This window comes from Mirounga leonina, unplaced genomic scaffold (assembly GCF_011800145.1).
Source record: "Mirounga leonina isolate KUSES-001 unplaced genomic scaffold, KU_Mleo_1.0 Mir_204, whole genome shotgun sequence".
NCBI classification, from domain to species: Eukaryota; Metazoa; Chordata; class Mammalia; order Carnivora; family Phocidae; genus Mirounga; species Mirounga leonina.
In genome coordinates, this window is record NW_023270513.1 from 16,988,526 (window position 1) to 17,016,457 (window position 27,932).

Below are 27,932 nucleotides of genomic sequence, written 5' to 3' on the forward strand. Positions count from 1 at the left end.
TCCATGTCATTGCAAATGGTAAGATTTCTTTTCGGATGGTTGTGTAATATTCCATTATATGCATATAATGTAACTGGTGAATCACTAAATTCTATTCCTGAAACTAATATTACACTATATGTTAACTAACTGGAATTTAAATAATAACTTGAAACAAAAAATAATAAAATAAAATAAAATTAAATTAAATTAAATAACCTTGTCAAAATTGTACCCTCCATTAAGGTTCTTTAAGAAGATTATTTTAATTGCTACACAATATTTCATCATATGAATGTATCATAACTTTGTATTAAATATTTGAGTTATTTCCCATTTTTGTTGATTGTATATAAGTATAATAAATTTTTTCTACAAAAGAAAGAAAAGAAACAAAGAAAGAAAGAAGAAAGAAAGAAAAAGAAAAGCTGCATAGGATGTAGAAGAATTCTTAGCCATATGGTATATACATATATACCACATCTTCTTTATCCATTCATCTGTTGGACATCTGGGCTCTTTCCACAGTTTGGCTATTGTGGACATTGCTGCTATAAACATTGGTGCAGGTGTCACTTTGGATCACTACATTTGTATCCTCTGGGTACCCCATAGTGCAATTGCTTGGTCATAGGGTAGCTGTATTTAATTTTTTGAAGAACGTCCATACTGTTTTCCAGAGTGGCTGTACCAGCTTGCATTCCCACGAACAGTGTAAGAGGGTTCCCCTTTCCCTACCTCTTTGGTAACATTTGTTGTTTCCTGACTTGTTAATTTTAGCCATTCTGAGTGGTGTGAGGTGGTACCTCACTGTGGTTGTGATTTGTATTTCCCTGATGCCAAGTGATGCAGAGTGTTTTTTTCATGTGTCTGTTGGCTATTTATATGTCTTTGGAGAAATGTCCATTCATGTTTTCTGCCCATTTCTTGATTGGATTTTTTGTTTTTTGGGTGTTGAGTTTGATAAGTTCTTTATAGATCTTGGATACTAGCCCTTTATCTGATAAGACATTGGCAAATATCTTCTCCCATTCTGTAGTTTGTCTTTTGGTTTGGCTGTTTCCTTTGCTGTGCAAAACATTTTATATTGATTAAGTCCCAATAGTTCATTTTTGCCTTTGTTTTTGTTGCCTTTGGAGAAGTGTCTAACAAGAAGTTGCTGTGGCTAAGGTTAAAGAAGTTGCTGCCTGTGGATTTTGATGGAGTCCTGTCTCGCATTTAGGTCTTTCATCCATTTTGAGTTTATCTTTGTCTATGGTGTAAGAGAATGGTCCAGTTTCATTCTTCTGCATATGGCTGTCCAATTTTCCCAACACCATTTGTTGAAGAGACTGTCTTCTTTCCATTGGATATTCTTCCTTGCTTTGTCAAAGATTAGTTGACCGTAGAGTTGAGGGTCCATTTCTGGGTTTTCTATTCTGTTCCATTGATCTATGTGTCTGTTTCTGTGCCAGTACTATACTATCTTGATGATTACAGCTTTGTAATATAGCTTGAAGTACAGAATTGTGATGTCACCAGCTTTGGTTTTCTTTTTCAACATTCCTCTGGCTATTTGAGGTCTTTTCTGGTTCCATATAAATTTAAGATTATTTATTCCCTCTGTAAAAAATGGTGATGGTATTTTGATAGGGATTGCATTGAAAGTGTAGATTGCTCTGGGTAGCACAGACATTTTAACAATATTTGTTTCCAATCCATGAGCATGGAATGTGTTTTCATTTATTTATGTCTTCCTCAATTTCTTTCAGAAGTGTTCTGTAGTTTTCATACTACAGATACTTTACCTCTTTAGTTAGGTTTATTCTTAGGTATCTTATGGTTTTGGTGCAATTGTAAATGGGATTGATTCCTTAATTTCTCTTTCTTCCTTCTCATTGTTAGTGTATAGAAATGCAACTGATTTATATGCATTGATTTTATATCCTGCAACTTTGCTGAATTCCTTTATGAGATCTAGCAGTTTTTGGGTGGAATCTTTTGGGTTTTCCACATAGAGTATTATGCCATCTGCTAAGAGTAAAGGTTTGACTTCTTCTTTGCCAATTTGGATGCCTTTTATTTCTTTTTGTTGTCTGATTGCTGAGGCTAGGATTTCCAATACTATGCTGACCAACAGTGGTGAGAGTAGACATCCTTGTCATGTTCCTGACCTTAGGGGAAATGCTCTCAGTTTTTCCCTATTGAGAATGATATTCACTGTGGGCTCTTTGTAGATAGCTTTTATGATATTGATTTATGTTCCCTCTCTCCCTACACTTTGAAGAGTTTTAATCAAGAAAGGATGCGGTATTTTGTCAAATGCTTTTTCTGTATCTATTGAGAAGATCATATGGTTCTTGTCCTTTCTTTTATTAATGTGATGTATCACGTTGATTGATTTGTGGACGTTGAGCCACCCTTGTAGCCCAGGAATAAATCCCACGTGGTCATGGTGAATAATCCTTTTAATGTACTGTTGGATCCTACTGGCTACTATTTTGGTGAGAATTTTTGCATTCATGTTCATTGGGGTTATTGGTCTGTAGTTCTCTTTTTTGGTGGGGTCTTTGGTTTTGGGATCAAGGTAATGCTGGCCTCATAAAATGATTTTGGAAGTTTTCCTTCCATTTATATTTTTTGAAACAGCTTTAGAAGAATGGGTATTATTTCTTCTTTAAATATTTGGTAGAGTTCCCTGAACGTCATTTTTTAAAGGCAATATTTTTAGAGCAGATTTAGCTTTACAATAAAATTAAGATGAAAGTGAATAGATTTCCTTTATATCTCATACTTACCCATATGCATAGCCTTTCCTATTATCAATATCATTTAACAGAATGGTACATTTATTACCAACGATGAACTACATTGATACATCATTATCACCCAAAGTCCATAGTTTACTTTCGGGTTCACTCTTAGTTTTGTACATTTTATGAATTTGGCAAATACATAATGACATATATCCATCATTATAATACATACAGAGTGTTTTCATTGCCTCCAAAATGCTGTGCTCTATTTATCTCCCCCCACACACCCATCCCTGGCAACCATTGATCATTTTATTTTTTCCATTGCTTTATGATTTCCAAAATGCCATTTAATTGGAATCATACTATATATATCCTTCTCAGTTTGGCTTCTTTCACTTTGTAATATGCATTTAAGGTTTCTTCATGTCTTTTCATGACATGATGGCTCATTTCTTTTTAGCATTGAATAATATTCTATTGTTTAATATACCATATTTTACTTATCTATTCACCTACAAAGGGCATCTTGTTTGCTTCCTTGAAACACATTTTAAAGATAAGAAAATTGATTCTGAGAGGTCAAGTGACTCAGATAGGCTTATAACTAGATATAGGTAAACCCAGTTTTAATATCTAGCCTTTCTGATCTCATACAGTATTCTTTACATCATTATTTGGGCTAGACAACCACTATCTTTGCAGTTTTCTGAGGTCTTTCTTGATGTTATAATTTAAATTTTGAGTATCATAAATATGCTAATCGTCTTAAAAATGCAGATTTTTTAAACAACCAACATTTCTATATGTATTGTTGGATTTTTCAGTCTTTATTTAAGTCATATCTAAGTGTTTAGAATGCAAAATGTCATAATGTTGAAAAAAACATCACAGGATCATTGTAGTAGCTTTCTGTGGCAACGTAGCATAGTAGTATTGGATAAATACTATCCAGAGAGTGGAGAATTGATTGTATATGTCATTCTCTTGCATTTATATGGCATATCCGAGGGAAGACCAGGTACTTAAAAGTCACAAATGGCAGTGATCTTCAGGAAGTCAATTACGTTTCAGGAACGTGATTTGTTATTGAAGTTTAATATTCTTCTAATGGCAGTTTGATACCTTTTGAACAAACACAGAATACATTTGAATTTTCATTAGCTGCTACACAGAAGTTAGCACTAGAGATTAAATTTAGGCCAAAATAGATTTTAGTTTGAGGCTAATTTCCCATTTATTCTATTTCTAAAGAAAAATGAATAGGAAGTTCCCCTCCTGAATTTTCCATCTAAACAAAAATGTATTCATTTGCTTTAATTTTGAAGTGTGTTGCTGGTTTTCCACACAGGCAGAAACAGCTTTCCAAAAAGCAGCAAGGATACAAGCCTTATAGCTACAGTGAACCAAACAAACCATGTAGAGAGAATGAAATTCCATAGAAATAACCACTTTTTAAAATTAATATCCTCGGGGCACCTGGGTGGCTCAGTTGTTAAGCATCTGCCTTCAGCTCAGGTCATGATCCCAGGGTCCTGGGATCGAGTCCCACATCAGGCTCTCTGCCCAGCAGGAAGCCTGCTTCTCTCTCTCCCACTCCCCCTGCTTGTGTTCCCTCTCTCATTGTGTCTCTCTCTGTTAAATAAATAAAATCTTAAATAAAATAAAAAATAAAATTAATATCCTGAGTGAAAATGCTTAAAGTATATCTTCCTAAACATCTTCTGATTTTCTCAAATGCATATTTCAAAATACATTTAGTGAATTCAATTTCCTTACCAATCTGGAAGCTATCTTAAGGTAAACTTGGTTTTTGTTATATATTTGAACTTGGCCAGGTTTTTCTATCAATGCTGTTAATGTTAATTTACTCTATTCCTCTCTTTTCTATTTTTTGGTGTTAACTGCTGCAGAGCCATCCAAATCATCCAAAATTAGGCTGTACTTCTGTCAATTACTGTTATTGTTGATTTGCAAATCAAAAGTGAATTGACAACGTATGAGTATTCTTTTCAACTTTCTTTTGTGAATGTAACTCTTTTCTGTGACTGTTTCTATAAATTAAACTTACAGTGCAGATGTTGTATATCTTATTGCATATGTTCTTGTTGACTCTGTTGTTATAGTCAAACACATTTCAAAATGTGAGGGGCCAAGTCAGAGAGATGAACTGCAAGGAAATCCGAGAGAGGAGGCCTCACCACACTGAAAAATTGTAGAGCCCCAAATGCTAGGTCCCACCAGCTTCCCTTCCATTCTCCCCACCAGCATACATCTGATTCCACCCCTCCCCTGCTGGAAGCCCATCCACGCTTTCCCTCCGAGCTCAGAGCCATGCTGACCTCGTCTTCAGCCTGGCCTACAGGCTGCACACGTCCCTCCAGTGAGCTCTTCCTGCCTCAGGGCCTTCCTAAGTCAGGCCCCCCTGGGTCACTCTTCTTGACTCTCCCTCCCTCTGTCTCAGAGGTCCCCTTAATTCAATGTGTGTTTCCCATCATGTTCTCAGGGAGCATCCCGTTTCTTCCCTTCCGTCATTGTTGTACCATTTTAAATTATATACTTCATTCGTGTGTTTAAAAAAAAATGTAAATTAACTTTGCTTAACATGTTTGAACTGAAACTTAAATACTTTATTTAAGCAACTACAGAAGAAAAAGAGCCACAAATTTGGCAGTATACTAGAAACTAATAGTCTCTTCTTTTTTATAACTTTGTTATCAGTTTTGATTATAGGAGATCACTGACTTGAACAAATATGTTCTCTTTTGTAGTAACAAAATATACATAGCATAAAATTTACCATTTTAAACCATTTTAGTATACAGTTCAGTAGTATTAGGTACATTCACATCATCATGCAATCATCACCTAAAACATGGAATGCTTCACAAATTTGCATTTTTACCCTTATCCAGGGGTCATGGTAATTTTCTCTGTATTGTTTTAATTTTAGTGTATGTGCTAATGAAGCAAAAATCCATATATGTATATACATGTATTTGTTACTTTTTTTTTTGGTTAAATTGTCGCTTTTTTTTATTATTATGTTATGTTAATCACCATACATTACATCATTAGTTTTTGATGTAGTGTTCCATGATTCATTATTTGCATATAACATCCAGTGCTCCATGCAGAACGTGCCTTCTTTAATACCCATCACCAGGCTAACCCATCCTCCCACCCCCCTCCCGTCTAGAACGCTCAGTTTGTTTTTCAGAGTCCATAGTCTCTCATGGTTCATCTCCCCCTCCGATTCCCCCCCTTCATTCTTCCCCCCCTGCTAACTTCTTCTTCTTCTTTTTTTAACATAATAATGTATTATTTGTTTCAAAGGTACAGATCTGTGATTCAACAGTCTTGCACAATTCACAGTGCTCACCATAGCACATACCCTCCCCAATGTCTAGCCACCCCATCCCTCCCACTCCAGCAACCCTCAGTTTGTTTACTGAGATTAAGAATTCCTCATATCAGTGAGGTCATATGATACATGTCTTTCTCTGTTTGACTTATTTTGCTCAGCATAACACTCTCCAGTTCCATCCACGTCATTGCAAATGGCAATATTTCATTCCTTTTGATGGCTGCATAATATTCCATTGTATATATATACCACTTCTTCTTTATCCATTCATCTGTCAATGGACATCTTGGCTCTTTCCACAATTTGGCTATTGTGGACATTGCTGCTATAAACATCGGGGTGCACGTACCCCTTTAGATCCCTACATTTATATCTTTGGGGTAAATACCCAGTAGTGCAATTGCTATATCTTATGGTAGCTCTATTTTCAACTTTTTGAGGAACCTCCATACTGTTTTCCAGAGTGGCTGCACCAGCTTGCATTCCCACCAACAGTGTAGGAGGGTTCCCCTTTCTCTGCATCCCCACCAACATCTGTTGTTTCCTGACTTGTTAATTTTAGCCATTCTGACTGGTGTGAGGTGATATCTCATTGAGGTTTTGATTTGGATTTCCCTGATGCCGAGTTATGTTGAGCACTTTTTCATATGTCTGTTGGCCATTTGGATGTCTTCTTTGGAAAAATGTCTGTTCATGTCTTCTGTATTTGTTACTTTTTTTAAAATTCAAATTCCAGTATAACTAATATACAGTGTTATATTAATTTCAGGTGCACAATATAATGATTCAACCATTCTATGCATTAGTCAGTCCTCATCATAAGTGTCCTCTTAATCACTTCACTTATTTCACCCACCCATCCCCCCCACCTCCACTCTGGCAACTACCAGTTTGTTTTCTATACTTCACAGTCTGGGGATTTTTGTTTTTTTCTTTGTTCATTTATTTTGTTTTTTAAATTGCACATATAAATTAAATCATATGGTATTTTTCTTTCTCTGACTGACTTATTTGGCTTAGCATTGTATCCTCTAGATCCATCCATGTTGTTGCAAATGGCAAGATTTCATTTCTTATGGCTTATTGGTATTCCATTATATATATACACCATTTTTTTTATTCATTCATATATGGATGGACACTTGGGTTGCTTCCATATCTTGGCTATTGTAAATGATGTTACAATAAACATAGGGGTGCATATATCTTTTCAAATTAGTGTTTACATATTATTTGAGTAAATACCCAGTAGTGGAATCACTGGATCACATGTTAATTCTCTTTTAAGTGTTTTGAGGAATGTCTATATTGTTTTCCACTGTGGTTGCATCATCTTGCATTCCCACGAACAGTGCATGAGGGTTTCTTTTTCTCTACATGCTTGAAAACACTTGTTATTTCTTTTTATTTATTTATTTATTTATTTATTTATTTATTTATTTATTTATTTATTTAAGTTTTTATTTAAATTCCAGTTAGCATACAGTGTAATATTAGTTTCAGGTGTACAATATAGTGATTTGACACTTCCATATAACACCTGGTGTTATTTCTTGTATTTTTGATTTTAGCCATTCTGACAGGTATGATGTGGTATCTCATTGTGGTTTTGATCTGTATTTCCCTGATGATGAGTGATGACAATCATCTTTTCATGTGTCTGTTGGCCATCTGTATGTCCTCTATGAAAAATATCTACTCATGTATAATGCCCAATTTTTAATTGGATTGTTTGTGGTTTTTTGGTGTTCAGTGTTATAAGTCCATTATATATTTTGGATCTTAACCTCTTATTGGATATGTCATTTGCAAGTGTCTTCTCCCAATTGGAGGGTTGTCTTGTTGTTTTATTGATTGTTTCCTTTGCTGTACAAATGCTTTTTGTTTTGGTATATCCCAGTAGCTTATTTTTGCTTTTCTTTCATTTGCCAAAGTAGACATATTCTAGGGAAAATGTGCCTATGGCTGATGTCAAAGAGATTATTGGTAAAGTTTTCTACTAAGAATTTCATGGTTTCGGGTCTCACATTTATATCTTTAATCAATTTTGAATTGATTTTTGTATATGGTATAAGAAAGTGGTCCAGTTTCATTCTTTTGCATGTGGCTGTCTTGTTTTCCCAACATAGTTTGTTGCAGAGACTGTCATTTTTCCATTGCATATTCTTATTTCTTTTTTCATAGATTAATTGACAGTATAAGCATGAGTTTATTTCTGGGGTCTCTGTTCTGCTCCATTGATCTATATGTGTATTTTTGTGCTAGGACCACAATATTTGATGACAACAGCTTTGTAGCGTAACTTAAGATCTGGAATTGTGATACCTCCAATTTTCATTTTCTTTTTCAAGATTGCTTTGGCTATTTGGGGCCTTTTGTGGTTTCATACAAATTTTAAGATTCTTTGTTCTTGTTCTCTCAGAAATGTTGGATTTTGATAAAGAATGCATTAAATCTTTGGATCACTTTATTTTTTTTTTCCTTTGGATCACTTTAGATAGTAGGGATATTTTAACAGTCTTGGTTCTCCCAATTGATGAACCTGGAATTTCTTTCATTTCTTTGTGTCATCTTCAATTTCTTTCAACAAAGTTTTATATTTTTCAGATATAGCTCTTTCACTTCCTTGGGTAAGTTTTTCCTAGGTATTATAATCTTTTTGGTGCAATTCTAAATAGAATTATTTTCTTACTTTCTCTTTCTGCTGCTTCATTATTGTAAGAAATGAAACAGATTTCTGTACATTGATTTTATATCTAGTGACTTAACTGAATTCGTTTATCACTTCTATGGTATTTTGATGGAGGCTTTTGGGTTTACAACATACAATAAGTATCATGTTATCTACAAATAGTGACAGTATAGTTTTTTTCTTACTAAATTGAATGCCTTTTATTTATTTTTCTTGTCTAATTCCCGTGGCTAGTACTTCCAGTAACTGTTGAACAATAGTGATGAGAGTAGACATTTCTGTCGTTTTCCTGATCTTAGGGGAAAAGCTCTCAGTTTTTCACTATCGAGTATGATGTTAGCTATCAGTTTTTCATATATGGGCTTTATTATGTTGAGGTATGTTCCCTCTAAGCCTACTTTGGTGAGGGTTTTTATCATGAATGGATGTTGTACTTATGCTTTTTCTTCATCAGTTAAAATGATCATGGGGGAGCTAAGATGAAGACAGAGTAGGAAGACCTTAGGTTCACTTCATCCTTGGAGGACAACTAAATAACTCTCAAATAATTCTAAATATCACAGAAATCAACCTGAAGACTGACAGAACAAACTCCACAACAAAAGGGAGAGAAGAAGCCACATCAAAGAAGTTAGGAAGTGTGGTAATGTGGTTTAGGGGAGAAACAGATCACAGGTGCTACAGTGTGGCAGAAGCCATGGTTGCAGAGAAGGGTGAGAGATAAAGGAGCACACAGGGGAACACACAAAGAGAATATTTCCTTGAAGCCATTAGCTGGGAAAATGAGAGGGACTGATTTTTTTGAATTCTTGCAACCACAACAAAATAGATGGCTTGGCTGGGATAGAGCCCGGAGGGCACTACCTTACTCCTGGAGACAAGGCAGACCCACAACCCAGGGGCAGACAGCATGGAAACAGAGATCTGAAGAATGCCTGGGGCACACATTGTTTGCTCTCTTTTGAATGCTTCCCTGGTGCTTCCCTGAAAGGAGCTTCTCTGGGGACAAAGGAGATGACTCCTGCCATTTCCCTCCCCCATTCTCAGCATAAACAAGAGCCACCTGCTGGAAGCAGCTCAGCATTGATACTGGCTGTCTAACCTGCTTACACCAAGTCCCACCCCTCTGTGCTCTGGTGTAATTACCCTTCTTGGTCAAGCTTGCATCAATCCCAGCACAGTAGTCCCCTCCTCCAGAAGACCAGAACAAACCCCCACCCACACTATGTCTGTAAAGCCTGGAGTTTTAAAAGTCAGCAGCCTTGTCTGGAATAGAGGCCAGAGGGCACTGTTCTGCTCCTGGCAAAAAGGCAGTCAAACAACACAGAGACAGATAGTGTAGAAACAGAGATCTGAAAGATAACTGGGACACACAGGGAGGAGATTATTCACTCTTCTCAGAGTGTACCCTAGAGAGGCAGCATGCAGGGAGATGCTTCTCTGGGGGAGCTGGCTGGTGCCACTTCCCTTCCCCATCCATCAGCATAAGCAAAGAACCATCTTCCAGAACCAATGCAGCACCCACACTGGCTGCCTTACTTGCTTACACCAAGTCCCACAGTCCTGTGTTCTGGCTGGACTGCCTTTCTCAGTCAAGCTTGCCTCAGTACCAGTGCAGTGGGCCTCTACACAGAAATTGCTGTCCACACCACATCTCCTGACCAGATATTTCTGTAGGGATTCAGTTTTAGTGAAAGTTGTTTTAGTTCTCATTTCACAACCTGACTAGAGCTCACCTAGTCGAAACTAACCACATTCTGGCCAAAGACCAAACACTGCACACTGCAGGCAAGGAGAACCCCTGCATATAACTGGCCTGAAGAATAGAACAGCAAGAAAACAACAGCAGAACACACACAACACACAGCAGAGACACACTGAAGCTGGAGGCCCTGGACACTATGTGATCTCTTCTTCATAAAGCCATTACTCTCAGGAACGGGAAACATAATGGGCTTTTCTAACACAAAGAGGGCAGACACTTAGACAAAATGCCAAGAAGTCATCGCAAATGAAAGAACAAGAAATGATCTTACAGCCCAAGATCTAAGTTAAATAGATATAGGTAACATGCTTGAGAAATTAAAGCAACAATCATAAGGATACTCACTGGGATTGAGTAAAGAATGGAAGACTTCAGAGAGGCCCTTACTACAGAGATAAAAGACTTAAAAAAGAATCAGTCAGAAATGAAAAATGCAATAACAGAGATAGTCAACAAGCTCAATGCAATGAGCACAGGGTTGAAAGAAGCAGAAGAATGAATATGTGATGTAGAAGATAAAATAATAGAAAATAATGAAGCTGAACAAAGAAGAGAATTATGGAACATGAAAATAGATTTAAGGAAATCAGTTACTCCATCAAATCTAATAACATTTATAATATAGGAGTACCAGAGGAGAAAGTGAGAAGAAAGGGCAGAAAACTTATTAGAGGAATAATACCTGAAAACTTCCCTAATATGGGGGGAAAAAATATCCAATCCAGGAGGCACAAAAAAAAAAAAAAAAAACCTCCCATCAAAATAAACAAAAACTGGCCAACACCAAGACATATTGTAATTAAATTTGCAAAATATAGTTATAAAGAAAAAATTCTTCAAAGCAAGAAGAAAAAAAGAAGTCCTTAACTTACAAGGGAAGACCCATAAGGTTAGCTGCAGATTTCTCAACAAAAACTTGGCAAGCCAGAAGAGAGTGGCATGATATATTCAATGTGCTGAATGGAAAAAATAAGAAGCCAAGAATACTTTATCCAGGAAGGTAGTAATTCAGAAGAGAAGGAGAGACAAAGAGTGTCCCAGACACATAAAAACTAAAGTTCATGACCACTAAACCAGCCCTGCAGGAAATATTAAAGGGAACTCTGAGTGGAAAGGAGAGAACAAAAGTGAGAAAGAAAGGAAAAGAACAGAGAAAAATCTCTGGAAACAATGACAAAACAAGTAATAAAATGGCAATAAATATGTATCTATTGATAATAACTCTGAATGTGAATGAAGTAAATGTTCCAAACCAAAGACATAGTGTGTCACAATGTATAACAACAACAACAACAACAACAACAAGATACATCTATATGCTGCCTACAAGAGACACATTTTAGTTTTTATTTTTATTAACTTTTTTCTGATAAGAAAACATTTATTGAGGCCCAAGGGCACGATGGCAGAGGAGTAAGAGACCTAAATTTCGTCTGGTCCCAGGAATTCAGCTAGATAGGGATCAAACCATTCTGAACACCTATGAACTCAAGAGGAGATCAAAGAAAAGAATAGCAGCAACTCTCTGAACAGAAAATCGACCACTTTCTGGAAGGTAGGACATGCGGAGAAGTGAATCCGAGGCGATATTTGGGAAGATAGATGGCGGGGGAGGGGGCCTCCATCAGCCACTACTGGCAAGTGATAGAGCACAGGAGCACAAAATCAGAACTTTTAGAAGTTGGCTCTGCTGAGGGACATCACTCCAGTGCCTAAGCAGGGGTGGAACCCTTGCTGGGACAGTGTGGTCTCAGGACTCTCAGGGTCACAGAAAGACCGGGGGTGCCTGAGTGCGGCAGAGCTCCCAGGTATCAGACCGGGGAAGCCCATTGCAGAGAGGGAGCTGAGGAATGGGCTCTCAGCTTGGGGTTGCCATAAACCGTAATCCGTGGCATAGTCAGGCCACTGGTCTTCCAGGAAGGACCCAACAAGTGGCATATCCGGGGATACTCCCCATCCTCTCCAGGAAGAGCAGGGCGGGTGTGCAATGCAGAAATCTGTTGGGTTTGGAGACTCCACATGGGGTTGAGTGCCAGAGATAGAAATGCTCGGTCACAGGCCGGGTGAGCATGGAGTGTGGCCGGAGACAGGGAGACGGGAGTGATTGCTTTTCTCTGGGGGCTCAATGAGGAGTGGAGCCCCAAGTTCTCGGCTCCTCCGTAGTGGAGATTGGGAGGCCACATTTTCACTGTCGTCCTCCAAATCTGTACGGAAAGCTTGAAGGGAACAAAAGTTCCCAAGAGCAAACCCCAGCAGATTACTTAGCCCGGACCTGGCAAGGGTGGGGCAATTCCGCCTCTGACAAAGACATTTGGGAACCACGGCAACAGGCCTCTCCCCCAGAAGATCACCAAAATACCCAGCCAAGACCAAGTTTACCGATCAATGAGAAAGGCAGAACTCCAGCACTAGGGGAATACCGCACATAGAATTCATGGCTTTTTTCCCATAATTCTTCAGTCTTTCAAAGTTAATTTTTTTAACTTATTCTTTCTTATTTTTTTTTGAATTTTTCTTTTTCCCTTTTTCAACGAACATCTTATCAATCCCTTTTTAAAAAATCTTTTTTTATTTTTCATTTTTAGAGTCATATTCTATCCCTTCATAGTAGTTAACCTTATTTTTGGTATATATATGTTGTTCTTTCTTCTAACAGACCAAAATATACCCTAAATCTCTAGTATATGGCTTTGTTCTAGTATCCTGCCTGATCACATTCTCTCCTTTTCTTTTTTAAAAACCTCTTCTTTCTTTTTTCAACCAACTTCTTATCTTATAAATTCCTTTTATAAAATCTTTTATAATTTACATCTTTACAGTCATATTCCATCCCTTCATCATATTAACACTTATTTTTGTACATATATAAGTTTTTCTTTCCTTAAAATTTTGGGAGGAACTTTCTTCTAACAGACCAAAATATACCAAAAATCTAGTGTGTGGCACTGATCTATGCACCAGCTTGATCATATTTGATCATATTCTGTTTTTTTTTTAATTTGTTTTTATATCTTTTTCTTTTGCTTTTTTCGTTCTTTTTTCTTTCTTTCTTTCCCTTTCTTCTGCCCCGGTTTCAGGTCTCTTCTGATTTGTTTAGTGTATATTTTTCTGGGGATGTTGTTACCCTGTTAGCATTTTGTTCTCTCATTCACCTATTCTCCTCTGGACAAAATGACAAGATGGAAAAAATCACCTCAAAAAAAGAACAAGAGGTAGTACCGACTGCCAGGGACCTAATCAATACAGACATTAGTAAGATGTCAGAACTAGAGTTCAGAATGACGATTCTAAAGATACTAACTGGGCTTGAAAAAAGCATGGAAGATATTAGAGGAACCCTTTCTAGAGAAATAAAAGAACTAAAATCTAACCAAGTCAAAATCAAAAAGGCTATTAATGAGGTGCAATAAAAAATGGAGGCTGTTACTGCTAGAATAAATGAGACAGAAGAGAGAATTAGTTATATAGAAGACCAAATGTTGGAAAATAAAGAAGCTGAGAAAAGGAGACATAAACAACTACTGGATCAAGAGGGCAGAATTCGAGAGATAAGTGATACCATAAGACAAAACCATACTAGAATAATTGGGATCCCAGAAGAAGAAGAAAGAGAGAGAGGGGCAGAAGGTATATTGGAGCAAATTATAGCAGAGAACTTCCCTAATTTGGGGAAGGAAACAGGCATCAAAATCCAGAAGGCACAGAGAACCCCCCTCAAAACCAATAAAAATAGGTCAACAACCTGACATCTAATAATAAAACTTACGAGTCTCAGAGACAAAGAGAAAATCCTGAAAGCAGCTCAGGATAAGAGATCTATAACCTACAAAGGTAGAAACATTAGATTGGCAACAGACCTATCCACAGAGACCTGGCAGGCCAGAAAGGACTGGCATGATATATTCAGAGCAATAAATGGGAAAATTATGCAGCCAAGAGTACTATATCCAGGTAGGCTGTCATTGAAAATAGAAAGGTAGAGAAAAAGCTTCCAGGACAAACAAAAACTAAAGGAATGTGCAAACATGAAACCAATCCTACAAGATATATTGAAAGGGGTCCTCTAAGCAAAGAGAGAGCCGAAAAGTAACAGAGACCAGAAAGGAACACAGACAATACACAGTAGCAGTCACCTTACAGGCAATGCAATGGTACAAAATTCATATCTTTCAATAGTTACCCTGAATGTAAATGGGCTAAATGCCCAATCAAAAGACACAGGGTATCAGATTGGATAAAAAACAAGACGCATCAATATGCTGTCGGCAAGAGACTCATTTTAGACCCAAAGACACCCCCAGATTGAAAGTGAGGGGGTGGAAAACCATTTACCATGCTAATGGACACCAAAAGAAAGCTGGGGTGTCAATCCTTATATCAAACAAATTAGATTTTAAACCAAAGACTATAATACAAGATGAAGAAGGACACCAAATCATACTTAAAGGTTCTATCCAACAAGAAGATCTAGCAATTGTAAATATCTATGCCCCTAACATGGGAGCAGCCAGTTATATAAGCCAATTAATAACAAAAGCAAAGAAACACAGTGACAGCAATACAATAATAGTGGTGGACTATAACACCCCCCTCACTGAAATGGACAGATCATCTGAGCAAAAGATCAACAAGGAAATAAAGACTTTAAATGACACACTGGACCTAATGGACTTCAGAGATATATTCAGAACATTCCATCCCAAAGAAACAGAATACACATTCTTCTCTAGTACGCAAGGGACATTCTCCAGAATAGATCACATCCTAGGTCAAAAATCATGTCTCAACTGCTACCAAAAGATTGGGATCATTCCGTGCATATTTTCAGACCACAATGCTTTGAAACTAGAACTCAATCACAAGAGGAAAGTCAGAAAGAACTCAAATACATGGAAGCTAAAGAGCATACTACTAAAGAATGAATGGGTCAACCAGGAAATGAAAGAAGTATTTAAAAAATTCATGGAAACCAATGAAAATGAAAACACACCTGTTCAAAATCTTTGAGATGCACCAAAAGCAGTCCTAAAAGGAAAGTATATAGCAATACAAGCCTTTCTCAAGAAACAAGAAAGGTCTCAAGTACACAACCTAACCCTACAGCTAAAGTAGCTGGAGAAAGAACAGCAAATAAAGCCTAAACCCAGCAGGAGACGAGAAATAATAAAGATCAGAGGAGAAATCAATGAAATAGAAACCAAAAGAACAGTAGAACGGATCAACAAAACTAGGAGCTGGTTCTTTGAAAGAATTAACAAGATTGATAAACCCCTGGCCAGAGTTGTCAAAAAGAAAAGAGAAACGACCCAAATAAATAAAATCATGAATGAAAGAGGAGAGATCACAACTAACACCAAAGAAATACAAACAAATATAAGAACATATTATGAGCAGCTATATGCCATCAAATTAGATAATCTGGAAGAAATGGATGCATTCCTAGAGATGTATCAACTACCAAAACTGAACCAGGAAGAAATAGAAAACCTGAACAGACCTATAACCCCTAAGGAAATTGAAGCAGTCATCAAAAATCTCCCAACAAACAAGAGCCCAGGGCCAAATGGCTTCCCAAGGGAATTCTACCAACATGTAAAGAAGAATTAATACCTATTCTTCTGAAACTCTTCCAAAAAAATAGAAATGGAAGGAAAACTTCCAAATTCGTTTTATGAGGCCACCATTACCTTGATCCCAAAACCAGCCAAAGACCCCAACAAAAGGAGAATTACAAACCAAGATCCTTGATGAATAAGATGCAAAGATTCTCACAAAATACTAGCCAATAGGATCCAACAGTACATTAAAAGGATTATTCACCACAACCAGGTGGGATTTATCCCTGGGCTGGAAGGTTGGTTCATCCTCCACAAATCAATCAATGTGATACAATGCATTAATAAAAGAAAGAATAAGAACCCTATGATCCTCTCAATAGATGCAGAAAAAGCATTTGACAAAGTACAGCATCCTTTCTTGATACTCTTCAGAGTATAGGGATAGAGGGTACATACCTCAATATCATAAAAGCCATCTATGAAAATCCCATAGCTAATATCAATCTCAATGGGGAAAAACTGAGAGCTTTCCCCCTAAGGTCAGGAACACAACACGGATGTCCACTATCACCACTGCTATTCAACATAGTACTAGAAGTCCTAGCCACAGTAATCAGACAAGAAAAGGAAACAAAAGGCATCCAAATCAGCAAAGAAGTCAAACTCTCACTCTTTGCAGATATGATACTTTATGTGGAAAACTCAAAAGACTCCACCCCAAAACTGCTAAAACTCATACAGGAATTCAGTCAAGTGGCAAGATATAAAATCAATGCATAGAAATCAGTGGCATTCGTATACACTAACAACAAGACAGAAGAAAGAGAAATTAAGGAGTCAATCCCATTGACAATTGCACCCAAAACCATAAGATACCTAGGATAAATCTAACCAAAGTTGGCAAAGAATCTGTACTCAGAAAACTATAAAATACTCATGAAAGAAATTGAGGAAGACACAAAGAAATGGAAAAACTCTCCATGCTCATGGATTGGAAGAACAAATATTGAGAAGATGTCAGTACTACCTAGAGCAATCTAAACATTCAATGCAATCCCCATCAAATTCCCATCCACTTTTTTCAAAGAAATGGAACAAATAAGCCTAAAATTTGTCTGGAAACAAAAAAGACCCCGAATAGCCAGAGGAATGTTGAAAAAGAAAAGCAAAGCTGGCGGCATCACAATTCCAGACTTCAAGCTCTATTACAAAGCTGTCATCATCAAGACAGTATGGTACTGGCACAAAAACAGACACATAGATCAATGGAACAGAATAGAGAGCCCAGAAATGGGCCCTCAACTCTATGGTCAACTAATCTCGACAAAGCAGGAAAAATGTCCAATGGAAAAAAGACAGTCTCTTCAACAAATGGTGTTGGGAAAATTGGACTGCCACATGCAGAAGAATGAAACTGGACCATTTCCTTACACCACACACAAAAATAGACTCCAAATTGTTGAAAGACCTAAATGTGGGAGAGGAGTCCATCAAAATCCTAAAGGAGAACACAGGCAACAACCTCTTCCACCTCAGCTGCACTAACTTCTTCCTAGAACATCGCCAAAGGCAAGGGAAGCAAGGGCAAAAATGAACCATTGGGACTTCATCAAGATAAAAAGCTTTTGCAGAACAGAAGAAACAGTCACATAACCAAAAGACAACCGACAGAATGGGAGAAGATATTTGCAAATGACATATCAGATAAAGGGCTAGTATCCAAAATCTATAAAGAACTTATTAAACTCAACACCCAAGGAACAAATGATCCAGTCAAGAAATGGGCAGAAGACATGAAGAGACATTTTTCCAAAGAAGACATCTACATTGCCAACAGAAACATGAAAAAGTGCTCAACATTGCTGGGCATCAGGGAAATCCAAATCAAAACCTCCATGAGACACCACCTCACCCCAGTCAGAATGGCTAAAATTAACAAGTCAGGAAATGACAGATGTTGGTGAGGATGCGGAGAAAGGGGAACCCTCCTACACTGTTGGTGGGAATGCAAGCTGGTGCAGCCACTCTGGAAAACCATATGGAGGTTCCTCAAAAAGTTGAAAATAGAGCTACCATAAGATATAGCAATTGCACTACTGATATTTACCCCAAATATAGAAATGTAGGGATCCAAATGGTACGTGCACCCCGATGTTTATAGCAGCAATGTCCACAATAGCCAAACAATGGAAGGAGCCAAGATGTCCCTCGATAGATGAATGGATAAAGAAGAAGTGGTATATATATATATACACACACAATGGAATATTATGCAGCCATCAAAAGGAATGGAATATTGCCATTTGCAATGACGTGGATGGAACTGGAGGGTATTATGCTGAGCAAAATAAGTCAATCAGAGAAAGACATATATCATATGACCTCACTGATATGAGGAATTCTTAATCACAGGAAAGTGAGGGTTGCTGGAGTGGTGGGGGGTGGGAGGGATGAGGTGGCTGGGTGATAGACATTTGGGAGGGTATGTGCTATGTGAGTGCTGTGAATTGTGTAAGACTGTTGAATCACAGACCTGTACCTCTGAAACAAATAATACATTATATGTAAAAAAAAGAAGAAGAAGATAGCAGGAAGGGAAGAATGAAGCGGGGAAAATCGGAGGGGGAGACGAACCATGAGAGACTATGGACTCTGAGAAACAAATTGAATGTTCTAGAGGGGAAGGGGGTGGGAGGATATGTTAGCCTGGTGATGGGTATTAAAGAGGACACATACTGCATGGAGCACTGGGTGTTATACGCAAACAATGAATCATGGAACACTACATCAAAAGTATTGATGTAATGTATGGTGATTAACATAATATAATAAAAAAAGAAAATTTATTTAAAACCTATCACATCTTTTAGTTTTTATTTTAAAATTTATTTAAATTCATTTAACATATAGCATATTATTAGATTCAGAGGTAAGGTTCAGTGATTCATCGGTCTTATATAATACCCAGTGCTCGTTACAGCACATGCCCTCCTTAATGGCCATCACCCAGTTACCCCATCCCCCCACTCACCTTCCTTCCCACAACCCTCAATTCCCTATGATTAAGAGTAAGAGATTCATTTTAGACCTAAAAACACCTTTAGATTGAAAGTGAGAGGATGGAGAAACATTTATCATGCAAATGCATGTCAAAAGAAAGCCAGAGTAGCAATATTTATATCAGACAGACTATACTTTAAATGAAAGCCTATAACAAGAATTGAAGAAAGGCACTATATTGTAACAAAGGGTAATATCCGGGAGAGGGGGGGAAAGATGGCGGAAGAGTAGGGGACCCTATTTCAACTGGTCCCTGGAATTGAGCTGGATATCTACCAGACCACTCTGAGCACCCACGAAACCAGCCTGAGATATAAGAAGATCTGGATCTCTACAAACAGAATATCACAGGCTATTGATTTTGAGGTACAAAGTGGGGAGCCGTGATTCTGCGGGCAGATATCGGAGGATAAATGGCAGCGGGAGGGAGCCCGGCCGTGGGGATCCTACACCGCCGGTGAGTGACAGACTCGCGCGCTTCAGATGGGGCAGACTCGCAGACTGGTAGCGTCGGGAAAGAACTTTAGGGCAGCCCCCAGGGTGGAAAACCAGACTGGCGGGGCCGCGTGCACGCGAACCACAGGCCCCTCAGACAGAAACCAGAGCAATGGTCGTGTGCACGAAAACTGCAGCCTCCCAGACGGAAACCTGGTGCACCGGGGTCGCACTGGTGAACTGCAATCCCCGGGGGTGGAAACCCCAAGCGGTGGATTCGTGCACGCACGAACTGGGAGCAGCTGGCGGTTTTAGAAGCACAAAGGGCAGAGACATGCCCCGACCTGGAGGCAGGACTGGGAGCGCTGCGGAGGGGCGCACAACCCAGGACGCTGCAGTTATAGCAGTACGGACAGAAACGGAGACAGTGTGGCCTGGAGAGCTCACTGAAGAACAGACTGAGGTCTCTCTGCTCTGAGGCAGAGGGTTGAAAACGGTCTCTTCTGCTCTGACTCGCGGAAGAGACGCGGAAAGCCGCCAGGGATAGGCGCCAGAGAACAAAAGCCCCAAAGACTGATTCCCACTGAGCCCATCCCTCGCCACAGGGGCACAGGGCAACTCCGCCCAAACAGGGTTGCCTGAGTAACAGTGTGGCAGGTCCCTCCTGCAGAAGACAGGCTGGGAAAACAAGAGGTCAGCAACCCTAAAGTCCCAAGAAAACAGGTGCATCTTGCTTGGGTTCTGGTCAATAATTTGGACTCTATACATTCCCTCAAACACCCATCAACAGAATGACTAGGAGGAGGAGCCCCCAAAATAGAAAAGACTCAGAGATTATGACTTATGCTGCAGATTTACAAATGGATGCAGATATAACCAAGATGTCGGAGATGGAATTCAGGCTAGCAATTGTGAAGACAGTGGCTAGAATGGAGAAATCAATTAATGGCAACATAGAGTCTCTAAGGGCAAAAATAAAAGGTGAATTGGCAGAATTTAAAAATGCTATCAATCAATGAGATCCAATCCAATATAGATAATGTAACAGCTAGGGTAAGTGAGGCAGAAGAGAGAATAAGTGACCTGGAAGACAATATAATAGATAAAAAGGGAAAAGAGGAGGCCAGGGAAAAACAACTCAGAATCCATGAAAATAGAATCAGACAAATAAGTGACACCATGGAACATTCCAATGTCAGAATAAATGGAATCCCGGAGGGAATGGAGAGAGAGAGAGAGAGGACTAGAAGATGTATTTGAGCAAATTGTAGCTTAGAACTTCACTAATGTGGGGAATGTAGCTTAGAACTTCACTAATGTGGGGAATGAAACAAACATTCAAGTCCTAGAGGCAGAGAGGACCCCTCCTAAGATCAAGGAAAACAGGCCAACACCCTGGCATGTAATAGTAAAACCTGCAAATCTTAGAACCAAGGAAACCATCTTAAGGGCAGTTAGGGGGAAGAGATTCCTTACATCCAGAGGGAGGAACATCAGAATAATGTCAGACCTATCCACAGAGACCTGGCAAGCCAGAAAGGCCTGGCAAGACATATTCAGGGTACTAAATGAGAAGAACATGCAGCCAAGAATACTTTATCCAGCAAGGCTTTCATTTAGAATGGATGGAGAAATGCAGAGCTTCCATGACTGGCAGAAACTGAAAGAATATGTGACCACTAAGCCAGCCCTGCAAGAAATATTAAGGGGAGTTCTATAAAAGGAGAAAGACCCCAAGAGTGATCTACAACAGAAATTTACAGGGCCAATCTATAAAAACAAGGTCTTCACAGGCAACATGATGACAATTAATTCATATCTTTCAATAATCACTCTCAACGTGAATGGCCTAAACACTCCCATAAAACGACACAGGGTTGCAGATTGGATAAAAAGACAGGACCCATCCATATGCTGTCTACAAGAGACTCATTTTGAACCTAAAGATACATCCAGACTGAAAGTGAAGGAATGGAGATCCATCTTCCCTGCCAGCGGACCTCAAAAGAAAGCTGGGTTAGCAATTCTTATATCAGACAAATTAGATTTTAAACTAAAGTCTGTAACAAGAGACACAGAAGGACACTATATCATTCTTAAAGTGTCTATCCAACAAGAAGATCTAACAATTGTAAATAGCTATGCCCCCAACAAAGGGAGCAGCCATCTACATAAGCCAACTGTTAACCAAAATAAAGAGTCATATTGATAACAATATGTTAATTGTAGGAGACCTCAATACTCCACTCTCAGCAATGGACAGATCATCTAAGCAGAAATTCAACAAGGAAACAAGAGCTTTGAATGATACATTGGACCAGATGGACCTCATAGATATTTACAGAACATTCCATCCTAAAACAACAGAATACTTCTTCTTCTCGAGTGCACATGGAACTTTCTCCAGAATAGACCACATACTGGGTCACAAATCAGGTCTCAAGTGATACAAAAAGATTGGGATTATTCCCTGCATATTCTCAGACCACAATGCTCTAAAACTGGAACTCAATCACAAGAAAATTTGGCAGAAAATCAAACACTTGGAAGCTAAAGACCACTCTGCTCAAGAATGTTTGGGTCAACCAAGAAATCAAAGAAGAACTTAAACAATTCATGCAAATCAATGAGAACGAAAACACATGGGTCCAAAACCTATGGGATACTGCAATGGGGGCCCTAAGAGGGAAATACATAGCCATCCACGCCTCACTCAAAAAAATAGAAAAATCCCGAATTCACCAACTAACTCTACATCTTAAAGATCTAGATAAAAAGCAACAAACGTTGCCTAAGCTACACATTAGAAGAGAAATAATTAAAATTAGAGTAGAAATCAATGGATTAGAAACCAGAAACATAGTAGATCAGATCAACAAAACTAGAAGTTGATTCTTTGATAGAATTAGTAAGATCGATAAACTACTGGCCAGAATTATCCAGAAGAATAGAGAAAGGACCCAAATTAATAAAATTATGAATGAAAGGGGAGAGATCACGACTAACACCAGGGAAATAGAAACAATTATTAGAAATTTTTATCAACAACTATATGCCAATAAACTTAGCAATCTGGATGAAATGGAGGCCTTCTTGGACACCTATAAGCTGCCAAGACTGAAACAGGAAGAAATTGACAACCTGAATAGGCCAATAACCAGTAACGAGATTGAAGCAGTGATCAAAAACCTCCCAAAAAACAACAGTCCAGGGCCTGATGGATTCCCTGGGGAATTCTACCAAACATTCAAAGAAGAAATAATACCTATTCTACTGAAGCTGTTTCAAAAAATAGAAACAGAAGGTAAACTTCCAAACTCATTCTATGAGGCCAGCATTACCTTAATCCCCAAACCAGGCAAAGACCCCATCAAAAAGGAGAATTTCAGACCAATATCCCTGATGAATATGGATTCCAAAATCCTCAACAAAATCCTAGCTAATAGGGTCCAACAATACATTAAAAGGATCATCCAGCACGACCAAGTGGGATTTATCCCTGGGGTGCAAGGGTGGTTCAACATTCGCAAATCAATCAATATGATAGAACACATTAATAATAGGAGGGAGAAGGACCATATGGTGCTCTCAGTTGATGCAGAAAAAGCATTTGACAAAATACAACATCCTTTCCTGATTAAAATTCTTCAGAGTATAGGGATAGAGGGAACATTCCTCAAATTCATAAAATCCATCTATGAAAAACCCACAGTGACTATCATCCTCAGTGGGGAAAAGCTGAGAGCCTTTCCCTTAAGATCAGGAACACGTCAAGGATGCCCACTCTCGCCACTATTGTTCAACATAGTACTAGAAGTCCTAGCAACTGCAATCAGACAAAAAAAAAGAAATAAAATGTATTCAAAATGGCAAAGAAGCAGTGAAACTCTCTCTTTTCACAGATGACATGATACTTTGTGTGGAAAACCCAAAAGAATCCACCCCCAAATTAGTAGATCTCATCCAGAAATTCAGTAATGTGGCAGGATACAAAATCAATGCACAGAAATCAGTTGCTTTCTTATACACTAACAGCGCAACTGTAGAAAGAGAAATTAGAGAAACGATTCCATTTACAATAGCACCAAAAACCATAAGATACCTCAGAATAAACCTAACCAAAGAGGTAAAGGATCTATCCTCTAGGAACTACAAAACAGTCATGAAAGAAATTGAAGACACAAAAAGATGGAAAAATATTCCATGCTCATGGATGGGAAGAATAATCATTGTTAAAATGTCTATGCTACCCAGAGCAATCTATAACTTCAATGCCATCCTGATCAAAATTCCAATGACATTTTTCAAAGTGCTGGAATAAACAGTCCTAAAATTGGTATGGAATCAGAAAAGACCACGAATCACCAAGGAAATGTTGAAAAAGGAAAAACAAAGCTGGGGGCATCACGTTGCCTGATTCCAAGCTATATTACAAAGCTGTGATCACCAAGACAGCATGGTACTGACACAAAAACAGACATACAGACCGATAGAACAGAATAGAGAACCCAGATATGGACCCTCAACTCCATGGTCAAATAATCTTTGACAAAGCAGGAAAAAACATGCAATGGATAAAAGACAGTTTCTTCAATAAATGGTGCTGGGAAAATTGGACAGCCACATGCAGAAGAATGAAACTCGACCATTCTCTAACACCATTCACAAAAATAAACTCAAAATGGATGAAAGACCTCAATGTGAGACAGGAATCCATCAAAATCCTAGAAGAGAACATAGGCAGTAACCTCTTTGACATCACCCACAGCAACTTCTTTCAAGATACATCTCCAAAAGCTAGTGAAACAAAAGCAAACATGAACTTTTGGGACTTCATCAAGATAAAAAGCTTCTGCACAGCAAAGGAAACAGTCAACAAAACAAAGAGGCAACCCACAGAATGGGAGAAGATATTTGCAAATGACACTACAGATAAAGGACTGGTATCCAAGATCTATAAAGAACTGCTCAAACTCAACACCCAAAAAACAAATAATCAAGTCAGAAAGTGGGCAGAAGAGATGAACAGACACTTCTCTGAAGAAGACATACAAATGTCTAACAGACACATGAAAAAAATATTCATTATCATTAGCCATCAGTGAAATCCAAATCAAAACCACATTGAGATACCACCTTATACCAGTTAGAATGGCAAAAATGGACAGGGAAAGAAACAACAAATGTTGGAGAGGTTGTGGAAAAAGGGGAACCCTCTTACACTGTTGGTGGGAATGCAAGCTGGTACAGCCATTTTGGAAAACAGTGTGGAGGTTCCTCAAAAAATTTAAAATAGAGCTAACCTATGACCCAGCAATTGCACTCCTGGGTATTTACCCCAAAGACACAGATGTAGTGAAAAGAAGGGCCATATGCACTGCAATGTTCATAGCAGCAATGTCCACAATACCCAAACTGTGGAAAGAGCTGAGATGCCCTTCAATAGATGAATGCATAAAGAAGATGTGGTCCATATATATAATAGACTATGACTCAGCCCTCAGAAAGGATGAATACCCAACTTTTACATCAACATGGATGGGACGGGAGGAGATTATGCTAAGTGAAATAAGTCAAGCAGAGAAAGTCAATTATATGGTTTCACTTATTTGTGGAACATAAGGAATAGCATGGAGGACATTAGGAGAAGGAAGGGAAAAATGGGGGGGGGGGGGATTGGAGGGAGAGATGAACCGTGAGAGACTATGGACTCTGAGAAACAAACAGAGTTTTAGAGGGGGGTGGGATAGGTTAGCCCAGTGATGGGTATTAAGGAGGGCACGTACTGTATGGAGCACTGGGTGTTATACGAAAACAATGGATCGTGGATCACCACATCAAAAACCAATGATGTATTGTATGGTGACTAACATAACATAACATAATAAAATTAAAAACAAACAAACAAACAAAGAGTCTGTTTCTTGGTTTGTCTCTCTTCTTTTCTCCCTATGATCATTTGTTTTGTTTCTTAAATTCCACATACAAGTGAAAACATTGTGTTTGTCTTTATCCAAATGACTTATTTCACTTAGCATACTCTCTAGCTCCATCCACGTCATTGCAAATGACAAGATATAATCTTTTTGTGGCTGAGTACTATTCCATTGCATATATGTACCACATCTCCTTTATCCATTTACCAGTCAATGCACGCATGTTTTTTTTTTCCCCATAATTGGGCTATGGTTGATAATGCTGATATAAACATTAGTGTGCATGCACCCTTTGAATTAGTATTTTTGTATTCTTTGTGTAAATACCTAATAGTGAAATTGCTGGATCACAGGATAGTTCTATTTTTAACTTTTTGTAGAACTTCCAGACTGTTTTCCAGAGTGGCTGCACCAGTTTGCACTGCCACTAACAGTGAAAGAGGTCTCCCCATCCTCAACATCCTTGACAACACCTGTTGTTTCTTCTGTTGCTGATTTTAGTCATTCTGACAGGAAAATGCTAGAACATAAAATTCAGTAATTTGCAGGATACAAAATGAATGTACAGATATACGTTGTATTTCTATACACCAATAATGAAATAGCAGAAAGAGAAATGAAGAAATCAATCCCATTTACAATTACACCAAAAACCATAAGATACCTAGGAATAAACTTAACCAAAGAGGTGAAAGATCTGTATTCTGAAAAGTATAAAACACCAATAAAAGAAACTGAAAGTGATACAAAGCAATGGAAAGTCACTCCATGCTGATGGATCGAAAGAACAAATATTGTTAAATTGTCTATACTACTTAAAGGATTCAACATATTTAATCCAAACCCTATCAAACTACCACCAGTATTTTTCATAGTGCTAGAGCAAACAATCATAAAATATGTAAGGAATCCAAAACCCAAAACAAAACAAAACAAAAAAACAAATAGTCAAAGCAACCCTGAAAAAGAAAAGCAAAGATGGAAGCATCACAATTCCAGACTTCAAGTTACATTACAAAGCTGTATTGATCAAAGCAGTATGGTACTAGTCCAAAAATAGATACATAGATCAATGGTACAGACTAGAAAACCCAGTAATGAACCCACAGCTATATGGTCAATCTTTGACAAAGCAGGAAAGAATATCCAAGGTGAAAAAGATAGTCTTTTCAAAAAATGGTGTAGGGAAAACTGGACAGCAACATGCAAAAGAATGAAACTGGATCACTTTCTTACACTATACACAAAAATAAATTCAAAATGGATTAAAGACCTAAATGTGAGAAAAGAAACCATTAAATCCTAGAGGAGAACACAGGCAGTAACCTCTTTGACACTCAGCTGTAGTGACTGTCTCTGAGGCAAGTGATAAGAAAGCAAAAATAAAGTATTTGGACTACATCAAAATAAACACTTCTGCACAGCAAAGGAAACAATCACCAAACTAAAAGGTAACCTGTGGAATGGGAGAATATATTTGCAAATGACATATCTGATTAAATGTTTGTATCCAAAAAATATAAAGAACTTATAAAACTCAAGACTGAAAAAATGAATAATCCAGTTAACAAATGGGGAGAAGACCTGAATAGACATTTTCCCAAAGAAGACACACAGATTGCAACAGGCCCATGAAAAGCAGTTCAATATCACTTATCATCCAGGAAATACAAATCAAAACTACAATCATCACCAAACACACATGAGAATAGCTAAAATCAACAACACAAGGTTATTTCAATTTTTATCTTTTTGAGAATCTTCCATACTCTTTTCCATAATGGCTGCGCCAGTTTGCATTCCCCAGAACAGTGCATGAGGGTTCCTTTTTCTCCACATTCTCACCAACAGTTGTTGATTCTTTTGTTTTTGATTTTGCCATTTTGACATGTGTGAGGTGATATCTCATTGTAGTTTTGATTTGTATTTCCTTGACAATGAACGATGTTGAACATTTTTTCATGTGGTTTTGGTCATCTGGATGTCTTTGGAAAAATGTCTGTTCATCTCTTCTGCCCAATTTTTTTTTTTAAGATTTATTTATTTTTGAGAGAGCGAGAATGAGAGAGAGAGTACATGAGAGGGAGGAGGGTCAGAGGGAGAAGCAGACTCCCTGCCGAGCAGGGAGCCTGATGCGGGACTCGATCCCGGGACTCCAGGATCATGACCTGAGCCGAAGGCAGTCGCTCAACCAACTGAGCCACCCAGGCGCCCTCTTCTGCCCAATTTTTAATTGGATTATTTTTTGGTGTTGAATTCTATAAGTTTTTAATATATTTTGGATGGTAGCCTTTTATCAGCTATGTCATTTGCAAATATCTTATCCCATTCTGCAGTTTGTCTTTTAGTTATGTTGACTGTTTCCTTTGTTGTGCGGAAGCTTTTTATTTTCATATATTCTTAAT

At 38.2% G+C, this 27,932-nt stretch overlaps 1 protein-coding gene and 1 non-coding gene across 2 annotated transcripts in view; one reads left to right on the forward strand and one right to left on the reverse strand.

The window, feature by feature from the left end:
- The window catches only part of DACH2 (dachshund family transcription factor 2), a 373,931-nt gene that overhangs the window by 67,070 nt on the left and 278,929 nt on the right, over positions 1-27,932 (forward strand). The gene's annotated exons all lie outside the window — the stretch shown is intronic.
- LOC118026112 lies at positions 5,584-5,687 on the reverse strand. Its single transcript, XR_004683473.1, has one exon. It is a non-coding gene; the product is annotated as a U6 spliceosomal RNA (small nuclear RNA).